Source organism: Taudactylus pleione, unplaced genomic scaffold, assembly GCF_031769625.1.
Source record: "Taudactylus pleione unplaced genomic scaffold, aTauple2 ptg000682l, whole genome shotgun sequence".
NCBI lineage: Eukaryota > Metazoa > Chordata > Amphibia > Anura > Myobatrachidae > Taudactylus > Taudactylus pleione.
Genome location: NW_028285084.1, coordinates 1,681,801 through 1,702,279, shown reverse-complemented (window position 1 = coordinate 1,702,279; position 20,479 = coordinate 1,681,801). Strand labels below are relative to the sequence as shown.

Below are 20,479 nucleotides of genomic sequence, written 5' to 3'. Positions count from 1 at the left end.
GCTGTAAACCAGCAGAAGGGTCTAAGCGTAGGGAGCCACCAACAGGTGAGCCACTGGGCTGGAGGTGGAACCGATGGTAACCGGAGTTGAACAAAACCTTTGCTGAAAAAAATAAATCAACTCTGATGGATAAGGCAACAACCGGTAATCTTCAAAGAGGCCAAGCGAAGACCAGCATCCACCTCGCCTGGAAGAAACAAGACCTGGGCAACTGTGGTTAATGAAACCACAACATGCACCCAAGCTACAGAAGGCTTCCAAATGTGATGGAAGTGTGCAGTCAAACTGGAACCCAAGCACTTCAGGATCACGGCTGCAACAGTCACACCGGAAGTGCGAGAACCCAAATGGCCCCTCAACATATTCATGAGGACAGTCAACAATACAAAAACTCTGCTTACTGAATGGAGCATTGGACCACTAGGCTAATATATCCGTATTGCTACCCCACAAGCAATGGCCACGGGCCTCTGCAAGAACTATCCATATGAAAGCAATCTAGTTAGTGCAGTTAGAAATTAGGAGGACGTCTGAAGATGCACTAGCTCAACACAGAGTCTGTGTCTAAAAAAAATAAATAAAAAAAAAATGGACCAATTAGAAAATACCAGCCTGGGCTGGTGTGGCTGGACTGCTTCATGGCATCATAATGTACACTTTTTCACTTCTTTAGTTTGTTTTTTGTATATGTAGAACTTTATACACTTTTTAGTATAACCTCCTACTTATGTAGGACTTAACACATAGTCTTTCATCTTTATCATTCTTTAACCCTCATTTTAAATCTCACACTAGTGTGATACCATTGGGCGGCTCTGCTGGGTTGGCCTGGATGCAATTTAGCAGTATTATTATTAGGCTCAGCATAGTTGGAGTGTGCACTTGCATTTGTCTCTTTCTGCTTGCAATTCCTTGGACTTCATGCTTGGTTTGCTCTCTGGCATGCACTGTCAAGAGTGGGACCTTATATAGATATGCCTTTCAATATAATGTCCAAACAACTGAATTTACCATAGGTAGACTCCAATTAAGCTGTAGGAACATCTCAAGGATGATCAGTGGAAACAGGATGCACCTGAGCTCAATTTTGAGACTCCTTGCAAAGGCTGTAAATACTTCTGTACATGTGATTTCTTAGTTTTTTTTTTTTTGTTTTGTTTTTTTTTTATTAAATTTGCAAAAATCTCAAAAAATGTGTTTACACGTCATCATTATGGGGTATTGAGTGTAGAATTTTGAGGTAAAAAATGAATTTATTCTATTTTGGAATAAGGCTGTAACATAACAAAATTTGGAAAAAGTGAAGCACTGTGAAAACTTTCTGGATGCACTGCAAATATAAATACATACATACATACATATATACACACACATGAATGAAGATCTGACAAACCGGAACTAAGCACTTTTCATTCAAATGAAAAGCCTGGGACACTTTTGGAAAGTAACCAACTGGGTACTGACGACAACCCTGTCTTAGATAAAAAAATTTTTTAAAAAGCAAGCACCCATAAACCACTAAAACCGTAGGCTCATAACATCTGGGTGAGCACCCTTAAAAATAAGAGTACTAAGCTCTGTGACAGATGCGGGTAGAGGAAGGCTTTCTCGCCCCAAGCAGCGTCCTGGTGATAACTAACTAAAGAGCCATGACGTCAAAGACAGATGAGGTAGGTCAGAGTGCAGACAAGTACCCTGTGCTAACAGGTCTGGCCGTAGAGGAAGTGGAAACGGTCTATGGAGAGATTCTGTAGATCGGTGAACCAGTGGCGCCTGGGCCAGGCTGGAGCTATCAGTATCACTGTGCCACCTTCCTGCTTGAATTTCCTGAGAACCCTTGGGGGATGGAAATCTCAAATTTTCTTCTTCAGGGTCCATAGGCTCCACTGAGAGACCTTGGGGATGTCCCAAAGCAGTCTTTTTAAGGGTGGGGACGTTCCTGCACTGAGAGGAGAATCCGGCGCCCAAAGGAAGCATCCTCTCAGGCAAAGGTATCTAACTCATAGAACCTTAGAAAGGTCTGGAAGGAAGACCACGTGGCCGCCTTGCAAGGCTGAACAGCAGAGGCGCCATGGCGAGCCACCCACAGACTGAGTAGAATAAGCATCAACAGAAGCTGAAACAGGAAGGCCTTTCTGTGTGTAGGGCCCCGAGGAAGGATGGCAGGCCATCCATTCTTGAGAAATCCATAGAGCACAAATAAGAAGTCAGATTTCCCTAAGGAACTGGTAAGGTCCATGTAAATCTTGAGATCACGGACCACAGCCAAAGAGGCCTCAGCTGCCGAGAAGACAGTTGACTAAAAGGCCGGTACCATAAGTCCCTGAATAAATCAGATTTCAGAATCCACCCTAAGAAGAAACACAGGGCGAGTGTAACTCACAGCCCTGTCTTGGTAAAATATCCAGAAGAGGGAGCTACAGGAGAGCGTCCCCATTCTGACACTCTCCAGGCAGGCGTAAGCGCCATAAGAAAGAGAATCTAAGTAATAAACCTTGAAAGGTTTACCAAAACCAGTGGTTCAAATGAGGGCCCCTAGAGGGTCCAAAAAACTATTGCCAAATCCCAAGGAGCCCCTAGGGGGGACAAAAGGAGGTAGAATGCAGAGAACACCCTTAAGGAATGTCTGGATACCCGGGAGTGGAGCAATTCTACGCTGGAACCATACTGACAATGTCGAGACCTGCATTTTCAGGGAAGCCAGGTGGAAGACCAAATCCAAACCAGCTAGAAGGAATGTCAGGACTCTGGAAATCCTTAACACTTGAGGTTCGAAGCTACTGGTACGATACCATTAAAAATAGGTATGCCACCCTCTGTGGCAGATCTCAGCAGAAGCTGGCTTACGTGCTCTAAGCATGATGATGACAAAGCCAGAGAGAGACGATGTAGATCCGGGGAAAGGCAACGACCCTGAGGCAGAATGAACAGAGTGTCGATGGAGAGACTCCGAAAAACTAAGTACCAGTTACGTCTGGGTCAAGCTCGAGCCACCAGCAGGACAGTACCTCCAACTTGATTGAACTTCCGAAAAACTCGAGGAAGAAGTGAGACCAGAGGGTACAGGTACGCACATTGGAAGGTCCACTTTACTGACAATGCATCTCCGAAGGTTGCTACGGCATCTCTAGATCCGGACCCGTACACCGGCAGTTTGTGATTGTGTCGGGAGACCAGGAGGGCCACCTCTGGGAGGCCCCATCTGCTCACTAGGAGTTGAAACACCTCTTGGTGAAGAGACCGGTCCCCAGGATGCACATCGTGACGGCTGAGGAAGACCGCTTTCCAATGGAGAACTCCCGGGAATGAACACTGCAGTGATGGATGGGAGGTGACCCTCGGCCCATGTCAGAATGTGTGACACTTATGTCATTGCTGCCCGACTTAGAGTGCCTCCTTGATGCAAGCCACTGTTTTGACATTGTCGGACTGAACCTGTGTACAGGTTTTCCGTGAAGTATGTGTTGGGCCAGTGTGAGGGCCCTAAGACAGCTCGAAGTTACAATATGTTTATTGACAGGGTTGAATCAACCGATGTCCGACGGCCCCAAAAGGAGTGCGGACCGGTCACTGGGCCCCAGCCCCAGAAACTGACGTCCGTTGTAAGGATTGCCCAGTCCGGGATCCAAACAGGGGTGACCCTTGGTTAGATGAGATGGCTATAGCCACCCAGATAGAGACAGACGCAACTCCGAAAGAGCATTATCGTCTGAACATTGATCCGATGGAGAAACCCATTCCACCTGGAGAGCATCCGTTTTTGCAAAGGCCTGGAATGAAACAGAGCATATTCCACCATATCGAAAGTGGACACCATGAGTTCCAGAACCAACATTACTGAGTGTATGGACACTCGTTGACTGTGGAGACATCTGCCCACTCGTAGTTAAAGAGTGGAGATCTTGTCTGACGACAGAAAGACTCTCTGATTCTGAGAATCCAGCAGGTCGTCTAGATACAGCAGCAGTCGGGTACCCTGTGCAGGTGGGCTGTCTTAAAAGCCGTAGTTCTGGTAAACCCCTGTGGGGCTGTGGACAGTCCAAAGGGCAGATCCTGAAAATTGGAAGTGTTGCTGTGGCATAGCAAACCGGAGATAACGCTGATGAGAGGGCGCTATAAGTGCCTGTAGGTAAGTGTCCTGAATATCCAGTGATACCATAAAGCCCCCTGGTAGCATAGCTTGGAAGATGGAGCGTAGGGTTTCCCTCCTGAACCTTGGTACCTTTAGAAATTTGTTCAGTGATTGGAGATTGAGGATAGGCTTCTGAACCAGAAAGAGTAGAATGATAACCAGTCCCTCGCTGAGATAGTGGGACTACCCTAATTATCCTGCTTGCAGCAAGGACTGTATAGCTTTCTGGATTTGTAAGGCCTTGTTCGGGTCTAAAGGAGGGCCTGTGTAAAAAAACAGGTGGGGAGGCCGTCTGAGAAATGAGAGGGCGCACACGTGAGAGACCCCATTTCTTACCCAAACATCCGTGGCGGTTTGACACCAGCACTGGGCGAAGTGAAGAAATCGGCCTCTCACTCTGGGATCCCCCAGATGAAGGCCTGTCCCGTCAGGCTGAGGGTTATCCTCAGGTTTAGATGCAGGGCGTCTGGTGATCCTGCTTGGTTCTGGGTATGGCGGCTCTCGTGGAGGCCAACTGCCTAGAAAAAGACTGGCCTTTAGGCTTTCCTTGAGGACAAAAGGACTTAACAGATGTAGTCCAAGGCTTTGAAGTGGAAGTAGCTGAAGGCAGAAAGGCCGTTTGTGATACTGCCAACATTGCTACAATCTTGTCAAGGTCAGGACCAAAAAAGATCATCCCATTATAGGGCACTCCTTTAAGGCCTATCCTGGAATCCACCTCTGCCTTCCATGAGTGCAGCCACAGGGTATGGCGGGTAGATACACCCTGGAGGTTAGGAAACGGACATCCAATTTTGCTACTGCAACATAGTAAACTGCATCTTGAATGTGAGCAACAATGACAACTGTTCCCATGAAGTTTCTGTGGGAAAAAAAAGTCTTCAAACGCATCAGCTCAGCTATGTATAGTGTTAGCCACCCATGCGATAGCCATGTTTGGATGGGTAACAGCCCCTGAAAGCAAGTATATTGATTTCAGGCAAAGCTTCCACCTTCCTATCCGTATGAATCCGTCAGGGAAGGGATGGGAGATGTAGTAGCGCTCTTTATGAAACGAGTAACAAGAGAATCCACCGCAGGAGGTGAGTATTATTACTCGCAATGACCCTAAGGGAATAGGTAACATGAGGCCAAACGCTTTTGTGATGCCTCTTATCTGGCGATTGCCAGACCTCCGCCATGTGATCCATCTACTGGTCAGAGGGGGGAAAAACAGCCGAAGACACTTTAATCTGCTTAAGCTGAGGGCGATTTTAATTAGGTGCAGGTTCGAGATCCTCTATAACCAAGATGGACCTGACCACCAGCACCAAAGCCGGGATTATCAATACTTGATTTAGGCTCCCTCCATGACGAAAGGAATAGATGTCAGACATTATCCATATCTCCCTCGTCTGACTATCTTAGACAGCAGTGCAGACTGGGAAGACACCACAGGGCAATTAGACGCCTTCTTGAAAGGTCGTAGCTTAGAAAAAACATCCACCCAGGGTTGCTGTCGTGGTAATCCCTTTAAAGGAAATGAGAGACTGTTGTAGTACCTGAGGGGATTCAATGTACTGTGAAAAACCCTGGAAGCAACAGTCTGTGTCACAGGGGTAGACTGCAAGAACTGCGAGATACCCCGAGAGGGAAGTATAGCATGTTGAGGTAACCCCAAGCAGGTTACAATTGTGGGGGCTGCCAGGTGATCCGAAATGGAGGCCAGGGTCTGAGAAAAAAACGCTCAAGGGAGGTCCTTTAAGGGGCCCGGTACCTGATGGCACCTTATACATAACCCTTCCTGAGACAAATCCTCCTTACTCACACCTGCAGCACATGACTTGCAGAATAGTAAAAATGGGTGCAGTATTATGCTCCATTTCCTGGTCAGACATATCTGGCTAACAATTATCGTGGAAATATCAAGCAGCGCTATACTGGTTTTGACTGGCGCTAGGATAAGCTGCAGGGACCCACTATCAGCGTATGCAACACACAGTTCCACCTAAAATATTCTCTCCCGTCTCGTGTCTGTCTTCAGTGCTGCTGCTCGGCTCATCTTCCTCTCAAAACCGTCTGCATCTGCCTCTCCTCTCCTACAAGCTCTCCACTGGCTCCCCTTCCCTTTCAGAACCCAATTTAAGGTCCTCACACTCATTTACAAAGCCCTCACCCATTCCTCTCCCCTTTACATCTCGGATCTCATCTCCCTTCACTCTCCTGTTCGCCCTCTTCGTTCAACAAATGCACGCCGCCTCTCATGCCAATTGATTACTTTCTCCCACTCCCGCCTCCAAGATTTTGTCCGCGCTGCTCCCCACCTTTGGAACGCTCTCCCTCTTCCCATCAGACTCTCCACCTCTTTACAATCCTTCAAACGGGCTCTCAAGACCCACTATTTCATCAAAGCCTTCCAGCTCTCATCTTAACTTGCTGCTACATACATCCCTGCCTACCCATCCGTGTCACACCTGTTTGTCTGTCCCTCCCCTTTAGAATGTAAGCCCTTATGAGCAGGGCCCTCTACCCTCTTGTGCTTCTCCTATCTCTACTTTCATCTACTTCTTACTCCCCACTAGGACTCCTAACACTTGGTTGCTTTGCTCTGTTGCTTATCTGGGTGTTATGGTCACGAATGTAGCAATGTATATTATCCATTTCCTGTAAGTCAACCTATTTGCCTATGTACTTTGTAAGGCGCTGCGGAACACTTGTGGTGCCATATAAATAAATGATTTTTTTTTATATTGTGTATATGTGTGTATATATATATATATATATATATACACACATACATACATATATACACATACATATATACACATACATATATATATATACACACACACACACATTACATACAATATACTGCAAATGGCACTACAATCAACTTCCCAGATTCAGTGTCTGGTGAGGCTATAGCGCTGTGTACACTGACCCAAAGGCAAGGTATGCAGGGGGATGGACCAAACACCGTCCTAGGAGACCTGCGATGCACCACAGAGATAAAATGGCCGCTGGAGACCTCAGAGGACAGTCTGTTGCTGCGCGCTCTAGATATAGTGTAAAAAAATAACAAATCATAAAATTAAAATGAACTAAAATAGCTTTAGGGGTTGCGATAACAGTGACTCGACTCCGGCCAGGCACCTACTCAAACTGAGGTGCCTCTGGCTCGGGGCTATAAGGAGACTGGAGCCAGTGCATCCTGGGAGCTGAAAGCTTTAACTGCGTGGTGCCCAGATTTGGTTCCCCAACCTATACCCCAAGGTCTCCCTGTGGAACCTATGGACCCTGAAGAAGAAAGTTGTGTTACACACTTCAGCTTTTCCAGCGCTTCAGTACGTTACGTTGCACCTTACTGCAGCATGCTGCAAAATGCAACTCCACTGCATGGCGCAACTATCATGGTGTTTCATGAATTGCGCATGGAGCAAATATGTAGCAGCACACATCTGTAAGTGTGTGACAGCCGCGTTGCGCCGCAACAACGCTTTTGCGGCCGGGATGCTGGGCTTAGGGGGCGTCAAGGAGACCCGGACATAAGCCGGTGTTAGCTGTGGCGGATCCTCACAGAGTCTCATGAGTGGGTCCCCTCCATAGGATCTCCGGACACAGGCTGCAGTAGCCGTGGCGGTGCCCTTCTCAGCCTGTCCTCAGTTGTAAAATGTAAATAAAATAAAATATATCATCAAATAAACATAATTTACAAAAAAGGGCTGGAGACAGCCCCATGTGCACCTACTAAATTCATGTCACACTTCTAAATTATTTCAAGTGCCAGGCTCTACACTACCACCATCTATACCCCATTGTCTATACTCCAGTGTCCCCAAGTGGCAGGCATGGTATTTCATGCATTATACAAAACAGATCAACCGTACCAATATTAAAAACATACAAATCTCTGACAAAACATAAAATTGAAAAAATAAATTGAAAAAACGGATTGTTTTTTGTTTTACCTGTTAAATCCCTTTTTCTGGATACTGGGACAGTGGGATACAGTGGAGTACAGGGACTGGGCACCAAGGAGTTAACATTGTTAAACTGCAGCACAGGCTCCTCCTCCACTATAGCCCACCTGTATCCCTGGGAGTAAAGGAGAAAAAAAACATCCAGAACACACACACACACACACAGAAAGAAGATAACCCCCAGCCAGCGAGGCGCGTGAGGGTAGGCGTCCAGTGTCAGCCATGGATTCAGAAAAAGGAATGTAAAAGGTAAGATGGAAAAATCCTGTTTTATCTTTCATTCTATAATGGACACTGGGACATCCCAAAACTGTCTCTTCAAGGGCAGGAATGCTCATGCGCTGCAGAAATGAGACTGCGCCCAAAAGCCGCATCGGCCTAGGCGAAGGTGTTGAAACTGTAAAATCTGATGAAAGTTAGAGCAGAGGACCATGTAGCTGCCCGACAGAGCTGCTCTGCAGAAGCCCCACGCCAGGCCACCCACGAGGCCCCCACCGCTCGAGTAGAGTGTGGCATAACTGAAAGCGGAACCGGCTGCCGACAGACCAGATAGGCTTGTCAGAAAGCTAGAGGCAGTCAGCGCGCTAACGTTTGTTTAGAGGCAGGTCAGCCTCTCTTACGGAATTCATATAACACAGAGGGAATCAGTCTTGCGGAACTCAGCAGTCCTGTGGACATAGATCTGAAGGCAGGTCGGCAGCAAGCTGATCAAGTCAGATTTTTAAGAGACCACACTATCAGCCTTTGTATAGAGACCAGCGGGCGGTGTGCACGCCGAGGGGAGTCAATAGAGCCGGAGCGTCAGACCTAGCAGACGAACTGCAGCGTTCAGCTTTAATATCAACTCAGGGACATGATGTCCTTGCTGCAGCACTTATCTGGTGTGTCATCAGAGGGAAGTCTGTATATGAAGGGGTCCGCACAGGTCTGGTGAGCTCCTTGATTTTTTTGATCTGATCAGCTGTCAAATAGGCTGTTTTAGTGAATGGTGAAGAATCAATATTTATATCCATATATATTTTTTAATAAAGATATTTTGGGGAATATGTATTATAGCGACACTTAACGTGCCGCTATAACGCTTCCTGCTTCGCCTCTTTACCGAGATGAAGCAGGAAGTACTAACGATGAAATGTATGAATATCTCATCAGCCGGAGAGGGGAAGCATTAACTCCCCCTACTGGCGATCCCTGCCTGAGGACACAGCGCATCAGCCTAGTGCCCAGGGGGAGGAGATAGCAGGTAGGAAACCCAGAGCAGGACCAGCCAAGGAGTTTGGGTGTTAGAGCCACAGGGCTATCTCCGCTCCAGCCTGGAAACCAACTAGAGATCCGCAGCCTAATGGCAGCTTCCCTGCGTGTTTGTGTCCCTGGTGGTCTAGCGGTGGCACAGAGAAGACTGTGCCCCAGATCCAGGACCAGCGGCAGCTGCCTCAGCCCTCCGTTGGCAAAGCCGGTACATCGCTATACGGTGCGCCGGGGACAAGGAGCAGCTTACCTGGTCCCTTATGCAGAGGAGATGGCTTGTGTCCCTGGCCATGAGATCAGCGTTCCAGCCGCCCGCTGGGGAACGTATCACTAACAGCCAAAAATGAAAAGTAAAAGAAAAAAAAAAAGTTAACATGGGCTTCCAACGTGCCCTATCCTGGAGGCACCACGGAAAAAGTGGTCTCCATGGATACAGGTGAGCTATAAGGGAGGAGGAGGAGTCTGGGCTGCAGTTCAACAATGCTAACTCCTTGGTACCCAGTCGTTGCACTCCACTGTATCCATCTGTCCCAGTGTCCACCATAGGATGAAAGATAAAACATTTTACGACTATTCAAACTGCAACTGTTCAGAATTATACACAGTGAAATAAATCTGAACAAGCGATCAACCACTATATTCCCCTTTGGGGTTGTACATTTTTTCATATCTAGTCATATCTAGCAAGGCCTGCTTAATGTATTCTCAGTTCCCCCATACTGTTGACATATCTGTAATGTAATGGTTTGTAAATGTAACAGCAGGCATTTATAACTGTACTGGTAACTAGCATTGCGTCCTATTACAATTTTCTCATAAACAATGTTTAGCACATCAATGTGTAAAAAAAAAATAAAAAAAATAAGAGATATGGTAAGACCTTACCTTTGTTATCTCTATTTCTACGAAGTCCATAGGGATCCACAGGAAACCTTGGGGTATAGGTGATGATGTCAGTCGCGGGCACCTCAATAGTTAAACTTGTGCTCCCAGGATGCACCGGGCCCCTCTCCTATACCCCGCCCCCAAGCCAAGGCACCTCAGTTTCGTAACAAGCCAATGGCCGGAGGAGGAGAAGAGAGAAGGAAGAATTTCTGGAACACACAAGTATCACACTCTCACATACAGAAGGAGACGGAAACCGGTGACCAGAACACAGACCAACTGCAGCACAGGTGCGACAGGGTGGGAGTCCTGTGGATCCCTATAGACTTCGTAGAAATAGAGATAACAAAGGTAAGGTCTTGGCATCTCTCTTATTTTCTACTACAGGGTCCATAGGGCTCCACAGGAGACCTTGGGGATGTCCCAAAGCAGTCTCCTTAAGGGTGGGGATGCTCCTGTGCAGAGAGGAGAATCCGCCGCCCGAAGGAGGCATCCTGAGAGGCAAAGGTATCAAATGCATAATACCGAAGGAATGTATGGACAGTAGACCAAGTGGCTGCCTTACACAGCTAAACAGCTGAGGCACCACGACGAGCTGCCCACGAGGGACACACAGACCGAGCAGAGTGAACTTTGACAGAGGACGGAACAGGAAGGCCCTCATGAATGTAAGCCTCTGATACTGCCAGGCGAATCCAGCCTGCCAACATCTGCTTAGTGGCAGGCCATCCTTTCTTTCGGAAACCAAAAAGGACAAACAACGAGTCCGACTTCCGAAATGAGTTGGTACGGTCCACATACGTCGTTAGAGCCCATACCACATCCAAGGAGGCCTCACCAGCTGAGAGGTCTGGGGAGTTAAAGGCTGGCACTACAATTTCCTCATTAATGTGGAAGCTGGATACCACCTTAGGCAGAAAACCAGGGCGAGTACGATGAACAGCCCTGTCCCTATGAAAAATCAGAAAGGGGGGATGACAAGAAAGAGCTCCCAAATCTGATACCCTTCTGGCCGAAGCAATGGCCAGAAGAAATACAGTTTTAATAATAAGCCATTTTAAATCCACTGAGCCCAGTGGTTCAAAATGGCGGTCCTTGTAGAGCCCTAAGGACCATAGTCAGATCCCACGGAGCCACCGGTGGGATAAAAGGAGGTTGGATGCGAAGCACCCCTTGCATAAAGGTATGTACATCCAGAAGGGTAGCAATCCTAAATTGAAACAGTACTGACAGGGCAGAAACCTGTACCTTCAGAGAAGCAAGGCGAAGACCATGATCTAAGCCTGCCTGTAGAAATGCTAAAATCCTGGATAATCCAAATGTTTGAGGATTATAACCTTTGGGGCGACACCATTCAAAGAATGTGTGCCCCACACTGTGATAAATTCTCGCAGAAGCAGGCTTGCGAGCGCTGAGCATGGTGTTGACCACCGAGCTAGAGAAACCCCTGGAACTCAAGAGGGCAGTCTCAAGAGCCACGCCGTCAAAGACATACGACTCAGGTCCGGGTAGAGGCAAGGACCTGCGGCAACAGCATCGGAGTGTCTATTGACAGACTCTGAAGATCTGCGTACCAGTGACGTCTGAGCCATGCTGGAACTACAAGCAGCATTAGACCTCCTTCCTGTTTGAACTTTCGGATTACCCAAGGTAGAATCTTCTTCAATACATGCTAAAACACAGGATACTATATCAGATATAATACGACACACTTCATGCCAGAAAGCACATATCTTTGGACATTGCCACATAAGATGCCAAAAAGTACCTCCTGGTAAATTACATTTAGGGCATTGTGTATTTTTCCTACCCCCAATTGCATGTAGTATAGTAGGCGTCATGTACACTCTGAAGTATAAACAGCTGTATTTGCTGAAATCGAGCAGATACTGTGGCATTACATGGACTAGCCAGGGCCTCGTTCCACTCCTCATCAGAGAGTACACCAACATCATTCAACCATTTTGTCTAATATGCACTAGAGCTGAATCATGATGCCCATCCAGCAGTTTACTATATATAATAGAAATCAGACGGCGGGAGCCTGCAGATGACAATTTTTTAAGCGATGAATCTTGGAGAAGCAAAAGAACCTCACTAAATTGAGCATTGAGTGCATGTCTTAGTTGAAGGAATCCATAAAAGTATTCCCCAGGGACTCTGAACTTGTCTTGGATTTGCTGGAATGATTTCAGATACCCTTCTTAGTATAATTGCCCAATAGAAATCACACCTCACCTTTTCCACACCTCCCCAACTTGTAACTCAGAGAGCTCAGTAAGTGCTTTTGCATAAACGAACGGGGTATCCTGGTCTAATCCCGCATCTTGTAGAGTCCGCGAGGTCAGCCTACAGATCATTACAGCTCGTTTAAACAGATAGTCAGATTATCGCTAAGGAGTAATTGTACCGGAGATAGGCCAGTGCCACTCCCAGCCATAATGAGATTAGGCAGTGAATCTACCTGCAACTCTTGGAACCATTCCCACAATTGTGCTAACTGTGAGGCATAATAGTATAGTCTAATTGAGGGCAATGCCAGACCGCCTGAATCTCTACTTCTAGACAGTGTATCGATTTTTATCCGAACTCTTCCGCTAGACCAGATTAAGGAGGAAAGTAAACCATCAATCTGTTTAAATATTCGCTGTGGAATATAGAATGGGGAGTTGTGTAGAACATATATTAATTTAGGTTGCAAAACCATTTTTATTAGGTTAACCAGGCCTGTCAAAGTTAATGGTAGTTTACCCCAGACAGAAATTGGAGTTTTAATATATTCCAGCTGCGGGATAATATTAAGAGGTATATATCGCGAGGGTATTTGAAGGCGTTTACCCATTGCAGCGAGGATTGTAAATTTGCATCAAAAGATCAAGCAGGCGGGGCAAATAGAAGGCTTTGTTTTTCTTTTCCAGTAGGAAAGGCGTTAATGGCCAGTTCAATCTCCTCTATTGTTATGGGAGAGTCTAAGAGGACATGACCTTCCTGACTAAGTTGCGGAAGAGATATATCCCCCAAATAGTTTCGAATTTCCTGTACCTCACCGTCCAAATGAAAACTATATAAGTGACGGTAATATTTAGCAAAATCTTTGGCAATATCCGGTACCTTGTCGTATACCACGCCATCGCAGTCAACAATCTGGGCTACATTTATGGAAGGTCTCTCACCTTTGGTTAAATTGGCCAAGTAAGACCCGGGCCTATCACCTGAAGCATATTGGAGGTGAGAAGAAAGTTTTTCCATGCCCTTTGCACCTCTACCCAATCCCTTCTATTAGCTTCCGAGTTGTCAGAAAGATAGGTCAACTCTAGTGCTCTACATCTAGTCTCCAACTCAAGTTCCTGTCGTTTATAGAATGATTTAAGGCTAGATACTCTCTGTATCAATGTACCTCTAAGGAAAGCCTTAAAAGTATCCCACAAATTGGGTTGAAAAAGCTTCCCACTATTAAGAGCAAAGAATTTCGACCTTACCGCCTCCAATTCAAGACCAGCACCCATTCATGTTAGCCAAAACGGGTTGAGTTTCCAAAAAGATTGACCTCTATGACCCCCCAAGTCAAGGGTCAGCGAAATAGGAGAGTGGTCGGATATACCCCTGGTATGATATTGGATCTTTTGTATACGGGGCATAATGTTTGGTGCCAGGTCAATTCGAGAATGATCTATGAGTAGATGAGAAACATGAATATTGGCGTTCACATGGGTGTCTAAACCTCTAGGCATCTACGAAACCCAAATCACTCACCATATCCGCAAACTCAGTCCCTCGATCTCTGCCAGTCTGACCTGTAGCAGCATGTCTGTCAAGTGACGTATTTAATAAGTTATTGAAATCACCAACACATATTACTGGTAATCCCGGGAGTGTGGCCATAAATTCAGCTGCTTTTTTAAGGACTTCATGCGAGTATGGAGGAGGGATGTACACCACCAGGAGCAATAATGATTGAGAGTGTATTCTACACTTTAAAAAAAATGTATCTACCCCCATATCAGTGTGTATCTGATCTAGCACAAAGGGAACTGACTTGCGTACTAATATCGAGACCCCCCTAGACATCGATGTGTAGGTAGAGTGGTACGCCCCAACCTATCCAAGGTTTTTTAAATGACAGCAATCATCCTCCAACTAAATGTGTCTCTAAGAACATCTGCCGCATATTGTTTAACCTGCCGAAAGACCAGAGAGCGCTTGACTTTGTCATTTAAGCCTCTAATGTTCCAAACAAGGAAATTTACATTTATTGACGCCATCCCAAGGTATTATAATATTTAGGAGTCCACACGTCCAGCCCTCAAATGATACAAAATTTGCCATTTTTGTTATAGGTCCAAAACAGCACATAAACCCCCAACAATTTGTGCTCTTCACCCACCCCCCACCCCGTATACCAACCCGAACTATGGCAAACCTCATCACAAAACAAGAAACCCGCCCTCTTCCCCCCTACGTCTTGTGCTTAAACCAACTAAGGAAAATTATACCCCTACCCCACTACCAGCGCAGTGTATATGAGGCAAAATATATAATGGCACTAAGGTATAACACAAGTGAGGTCCCCAGGTCTATAGGTGTGTACCCCGGGATTTTCGAGAAAAATTATCTCGCCTCCAAAATTATACTCAGTAACATTAACATATCTGCAACTGACATGTATCCCCAATATAAAAGTAGAATACTAAAATTTAAACCAACATGGTAAATGTTTTGACTATACAATCAACATTAGTCATATTTCAAACATTAGTCTACATATGAGCATTGATGACTGTAATGACTCAAAATTCTTACGAACATAGAAGAGATTTATATGGCTCAGTCCTGGGCTATCGGGAGTCTCGCTGGCCTGCGCCGGTCCAGCCACAAAGCCGCGTCTCGTAGGGATGTAAAATATGTTGTTTCTCCATCGGCAACCACCCTCAATTCAGACGGATAAATCATGGCATAAGGTATGTTGAGATCTCTTAGGCGCCGTTTTACAGCTGAGAATTGTTCCCTCTCTTTCTGTATCTCTATAGCAAAGTCGGGAAACATGGATATTCGAGATCCATTCCACTGTAAGGGGCCATTTGTACAGGCCAGGCGGAGGATAGCATCCCGATCTCTGTAATGAAGGAGCTTTGCAATGAACGTGCGGGGCGGAGCTCCGGGAGGCAAAGGCCGAACAAGGATCCGGTGGGCTCTTCCACCGAGAAATATGGTGAAAAAGAATCTTTACCATGAGTATCGATCAGCCATTTTTCAAAAAATTGTTCTGGCCTAGTGCCCTCCTCCTTCTTGGGCAGTCCCACGAACCTCACATTATTTCTTCTGAACTGCCCCTCCATGTCAGATAGCTTTTTCTGGACCGCTGACATCTGCACATCTAGGGATCCAACTCTGACACCTAAGGGTATTATCTGATCTTCTAAAGTAGACGTGCGGGTTTCAAGTTCCCCCACTCGTTCTCTGACAAATTGCAAATCATTATGTATTAATGATAGGTCCGATTGGACTTTGCCAATTTTTTCAGAGAGCCGGGTTTCACAGGCCGTAACTGCGTCAATGACCCGCTGCATAGCAACATCTGAAGGGGCATCTGAAGTTGAGGCCGCAGACTCACCGGGTGAAGGAGGGGATTCACTCCCATGATCAACAGCTTTAGATTCAGAGCCAGAACCTCTGGAGTACTGTACTAATTTTGCAGCCACAGCTGGTTGATGTTGATGCTTCACCACTTTTATATGCAGATAATACAGCCCACTCAATTATGTATTTATGGACAGAAATGGCACAGGGTATCTTGAGACAATTTATATAGAGCAGAGGGAAGACTATGGAGACATCACATGCATTAGCAGACGCTGACCTAGTTTAACAGGGTCGGCTTTTCTTGCCACACAGCCTCTCAGCAGGGCATTATATGATGCACAGCTTCTCAAGTGACACCAACAGACCTCACAGGATTTGCGACCAGAGATGAAAGCACTTCTGGACAGCTCACATGGCACCACTCTCAGCGGAGAGTGATGAGAGCGCTCTGCCCAGTCTTTAGGGAAAATGGCGCCGGGCTGCCACGTGACCAAGTGCTCCAGCAAACCCGCGTTGTCAAGCCGCCTCTCCCCTAGTCTCCGCACCACTCGTCAGCACAGCTGTTCCCTGCAGAGTCCTCCAGCAGACCCCCCCCCCCTACATCAATGGGCAAGTCCAGATGCCGGTCGGGTAGCGCAGGGAGCCAGGTGGAGATGCCGCCGGCGTGTCACTTGGCCGGACCTGGCAACAGGTCTCAAAAGAGAGGAGCCCCGGCAGCACCGATAGTGCAGCTCTGCAGCCCAGCCAGCATCAGGGACGCTCCCCTCTCCTTCTGCTGTCGGCAGGTAAGTGTTTGGGTCCTGGGGGTAAGCAGGAAATGTTTGTCGGATGATGGAGACCGGGAGAGCACTTCAACCTGCATGCTACTCCATGCGCTCCTACACCACGCCCCCCAAGGCCCCACTTGTTTACCAGAAGTTGAAATACTTCCTGATGAAGTGACCATTCCCCTGAGTGTACGTCGTGACGGCTTAGGAAGTCCGCTTTCCAGTTTAGGACTCCCAGAATAAACACTGCTGATATGGCTGGGAGATTCACCTCCACCCAAGTCAGGATGCGTGACACCTCTACTAGTGCCGCCTTATTTCGAGTGCCTCCTTGGCGGTTTATGTAGGCCACTGTGGTGGCGTTGTCTGACTGGACTTGCACGGGTTATACGTGAAGTATGAGCCGTGCTTGTTGAAGAGCCCTTAGAACCGCCCTTCGTTCCAATATATTTATTGGCAGCACGGACTCCTCCATTGTCCACCTTCCTTGGAAGAAGTGTGGACCTGTCACTGCACCCCAGCCCCGGGGACAGGCGTCCATCATCAGGAGGACCCACTCTGGTATCCAAAAGGGTCGGCCCTTGCTAAGGTGACTTGTATGAAGCCACCAAGTCAGAGACAGACGTACCTCCGGAGACAGTACCAACGTCTGCGTTCTTATCCGGCGTGGAGATCCATCCCATCTGGACAGGATCAGTATCTGTAGAGGCCTGGAATGGAATTGGCCATACTCCACCATGTCGAAGGTCGACACCATGGAGCACAGCAACTGCATTGCCGAGTGGACCGACACATGGCAGCTGCGAACCCGCTGCTGCAACATGGTTATCTTGTCCCTGGTTAAGAAAATCTTCTGTTGTTGGGAATCCAACAAAGCCCCGAGATGTAGCATCCTCTGTGAGGGAGTCACTGAGGACTTCTTCCAGTTGATCAACCAACCGTTTCTTTGTAGCACTGTCAATGTCAGTTGCAGATCGGAAGAAGCAATCCCAGAGACCTGGCCAGCAATAGCAAGTTGTCCAGGTAGGGAAATAGACGGATCCCCTGCAGCCGCAGTAGGGCCGCCATTACCGCCATAAGTTTGGTAAACACCCTGGGTGCCGTGGACAGTCCAAACGGCAGGGACTGAAACTGGAAGTGGTGATGTAACACTGCGAACCTGAGGTACTTCTGGTGAGCCGAAGCCATCGGGACATGCAGGTAGGCATCCTGTATGTCCAGAGGCACCATAAAATCCCCAGGTTCCATAGCCAGTATAATTGACCGCAGGGTTTCCATCTTGAACCGGGGTGTTCCGAGGAACTTGTTTAGGGACTTGAGATTCAGGATAAGCCTATTCCCCTCTGGGGAATAGGTACTAGAACTATAACTCCCTGTAGGAGCATAGATCAAACCACTCTCTGCAGTTTCAATGCCTTTTCCTGATCCATCTATTGTCCCGTAAGACAGAATTGATGTGGAGGTCTGTTTTGGAACGAAAAGGGCGTACCCTTGAGAGACCACTTCCCTTACCCAAGTGTCTGTTGTGGTATGACACCAACACTGGGCGAACTGAAGAAGTCGGCCTCCCACCTTGTGGTCCCCCAAAGAGAGGCCCGTCCCGTCAGGCTGAAGGTTTAGCTTCGGGCTTGGCAGCTGGACGCCTAGCATTCCAGGTCTGCTTTTTGGGCTTTGTGACTTTCTTAGTTCCAGACGGTCTGGGAAAGGACTGAGCCTTGGCCTTACTCTGAGGGCGGAAGGTCCGAAATGACTGAGTTCCAGAACTCGAGGGTAATGGGGCCGAAGGTAAACAGGCAGACTTGGCAGCCACCAAAGTGTCCACAATTTTGTCCAAATCTGGACCAAAAAGTACCTGGCCATTAAAGGTAAACCTTCTAACCCTTTCTTGGACTCAGCATCCGCCCTCCAAGATCGCAACCAGAGAGAGCGTCTAGCCGACACAGCAGCCTATGAAATGCGGGATGTTAGCATACTAACATCCAGAGCAGCCTCATTCACATATGTGGCTGAATCTCCGAGGAAACCTATCAGTTCCACTTGTTCACTGGTAGCTTCTACAGGCAAGGACGCCTCCAGGGCATTAGCCCAACGCTCCATTGCCTTGGCCACCCAGCATATAGCCATAGCTGGCCTAGCCACTCCCCCTGAAAGAGAATAAATAAACTTTAAGCATATTTCCACCTTCCTGTCCATGACATCCGATGACATGGATGGCATAGGGAGTGTCGCACTTTTGACAAGGCGCGTAATATGAGAATCCACCTGAGGTGGCGTTTCCCATTTAGAGAAATACTTCTCCTTGAACGGAAAAGTGGTCTACAAGCTCTTCTGTGGCTGAAATCTCCTGCTTGGAGTCTTCCATGCTTCTTCCAAGTGTTCAACCAGCTGATCAGACAGCGGAAAAGCTGTCGCTGAACTTTTAACTTCTTTAAAGCAAGCATGTTTGGATTTGGCTGCTGGGGTGTCCTCATCCCCAATATCCATGGCCACATGGACCGCACGGATGAGGGAGCTCAGATTCAGATAAGTCCTGTATTTCCCCATCATCAGTCGACACATCATCCTGATAGGAAAGAGTTACTGTCTTCCCAGTCTACATACTAACAGAACGTTGGAAAGGCTCCCCCTGTAACACCTCCGTCAGGTTTTGCACCGTATTGGAGAGTGTATTAACCCACACAGGTTCTGACTGTTTGGTAGGGAGTAGGTTGTAAAGGCATACTATGAGCCACAGCCAACTGTCTGGGGGTCCCCTGTGACACAGATGGCATAGCAAGCTGCGGAGTGTACCCCAATGGGGGGTCACTGGTGGTGCAGCAAGCCGACCAATCAGGGTATTTTGTGCTTATGCAAAGCAAGCCCATGGAGGCTCTTTAGAAGAGCTGGGCCCAGCAGGTAATCCTGCAATCCTGGTACACAGAGTACACAATCCTCCCACTATCTCCTCTCCCTCTCTTATTCCAGCGAAACATCTGTTGCAGGACTGTGTGAGGGGTAGATCAGTCTGACCAGACTCACTGCCAGACATTATAAATGCAGGGCTTGACAAATCCCAGGGCTACCAGATTTTGCAGTGAGAGAGGAAGCAGATTCTCATCAGCTCCCGCAGAGATTTGTGCCTATCGTATTGCGGCGTTCACTTCATGCACAGGAGTGCATGTGCCAAGTGTCGTCTGCGGTGACTGTGTCCATCCTGGCCTGCGCTGACTCCTCTTCATCCCAGCCTGTGCTGACTCCTCCTGTCCGTCCCATCCTGCGCTGACTCTTCCTCTCCATCCCAGCCTGCTCTGACCCATGCTGTCTGTCTCAGTCTATGCTGATCCTCATGTACACCCCGGCTGTTTACTACCTCCTATCTCTGGCTGCATAGAGCCCCCCGGTAATAGGGTCTATGCATGGGCAGGTATTGCAGAGCCGCTTCAGAGGGATAGTGGTGTGACCTCGAGAGGAGGGGCGGGTTCTGTTGTACTTTCTGGCACCATTGTTTTATATGAAATGTGGTCTATTATTACTGGAGGGTGGGGGGTGGAGCAGAGGAGCTGTGCAGAGCAGTGAGGGGGCCTCCATGTTACTATAAACATTCAACTATAACCATTTTGTGTACTAGTATAGTGTGTATAACAGTTGCATAACACACAGAGCTGTGCTCCTCAATCACTCCTGTAATTTTTTATTTTTTTTAGGGGGGGGGGCGGGGGAGACACACGCAGTGATCTGGCTCCTACACTTTCATCCTGGCTCCTAGATTTTGAGAAAATTTGTCAAGCCCTGTTATAAATGTATGTGTCAAACGCCTCAGTACAATAATCGTTTGAACTGTGAAGCAAATTAACCCCTGAGCAGCACTGTCACCGCAAGGGCTAGTGAAAGAGAAAGTATAGGGATATAATGGCTGACAGAGAAATACA

The 20,479-nt window shown here is 47.4% G+C and overlaps 1 protein-coding gene across 2 annotated transcripts in view; it reads right to left on the bottom strand.

The window, feature by feature from the left end:
• TADA2A (transcriptional adaptor 2A) overlaps positions 1-20,479 on the bottom strand; it is a 142,330-nt gene that overhangs the window by 34,126 nt on the left and 87,725 nt on the right. The gene's annotated exons all lie outside the window — the stretch shown is intronic.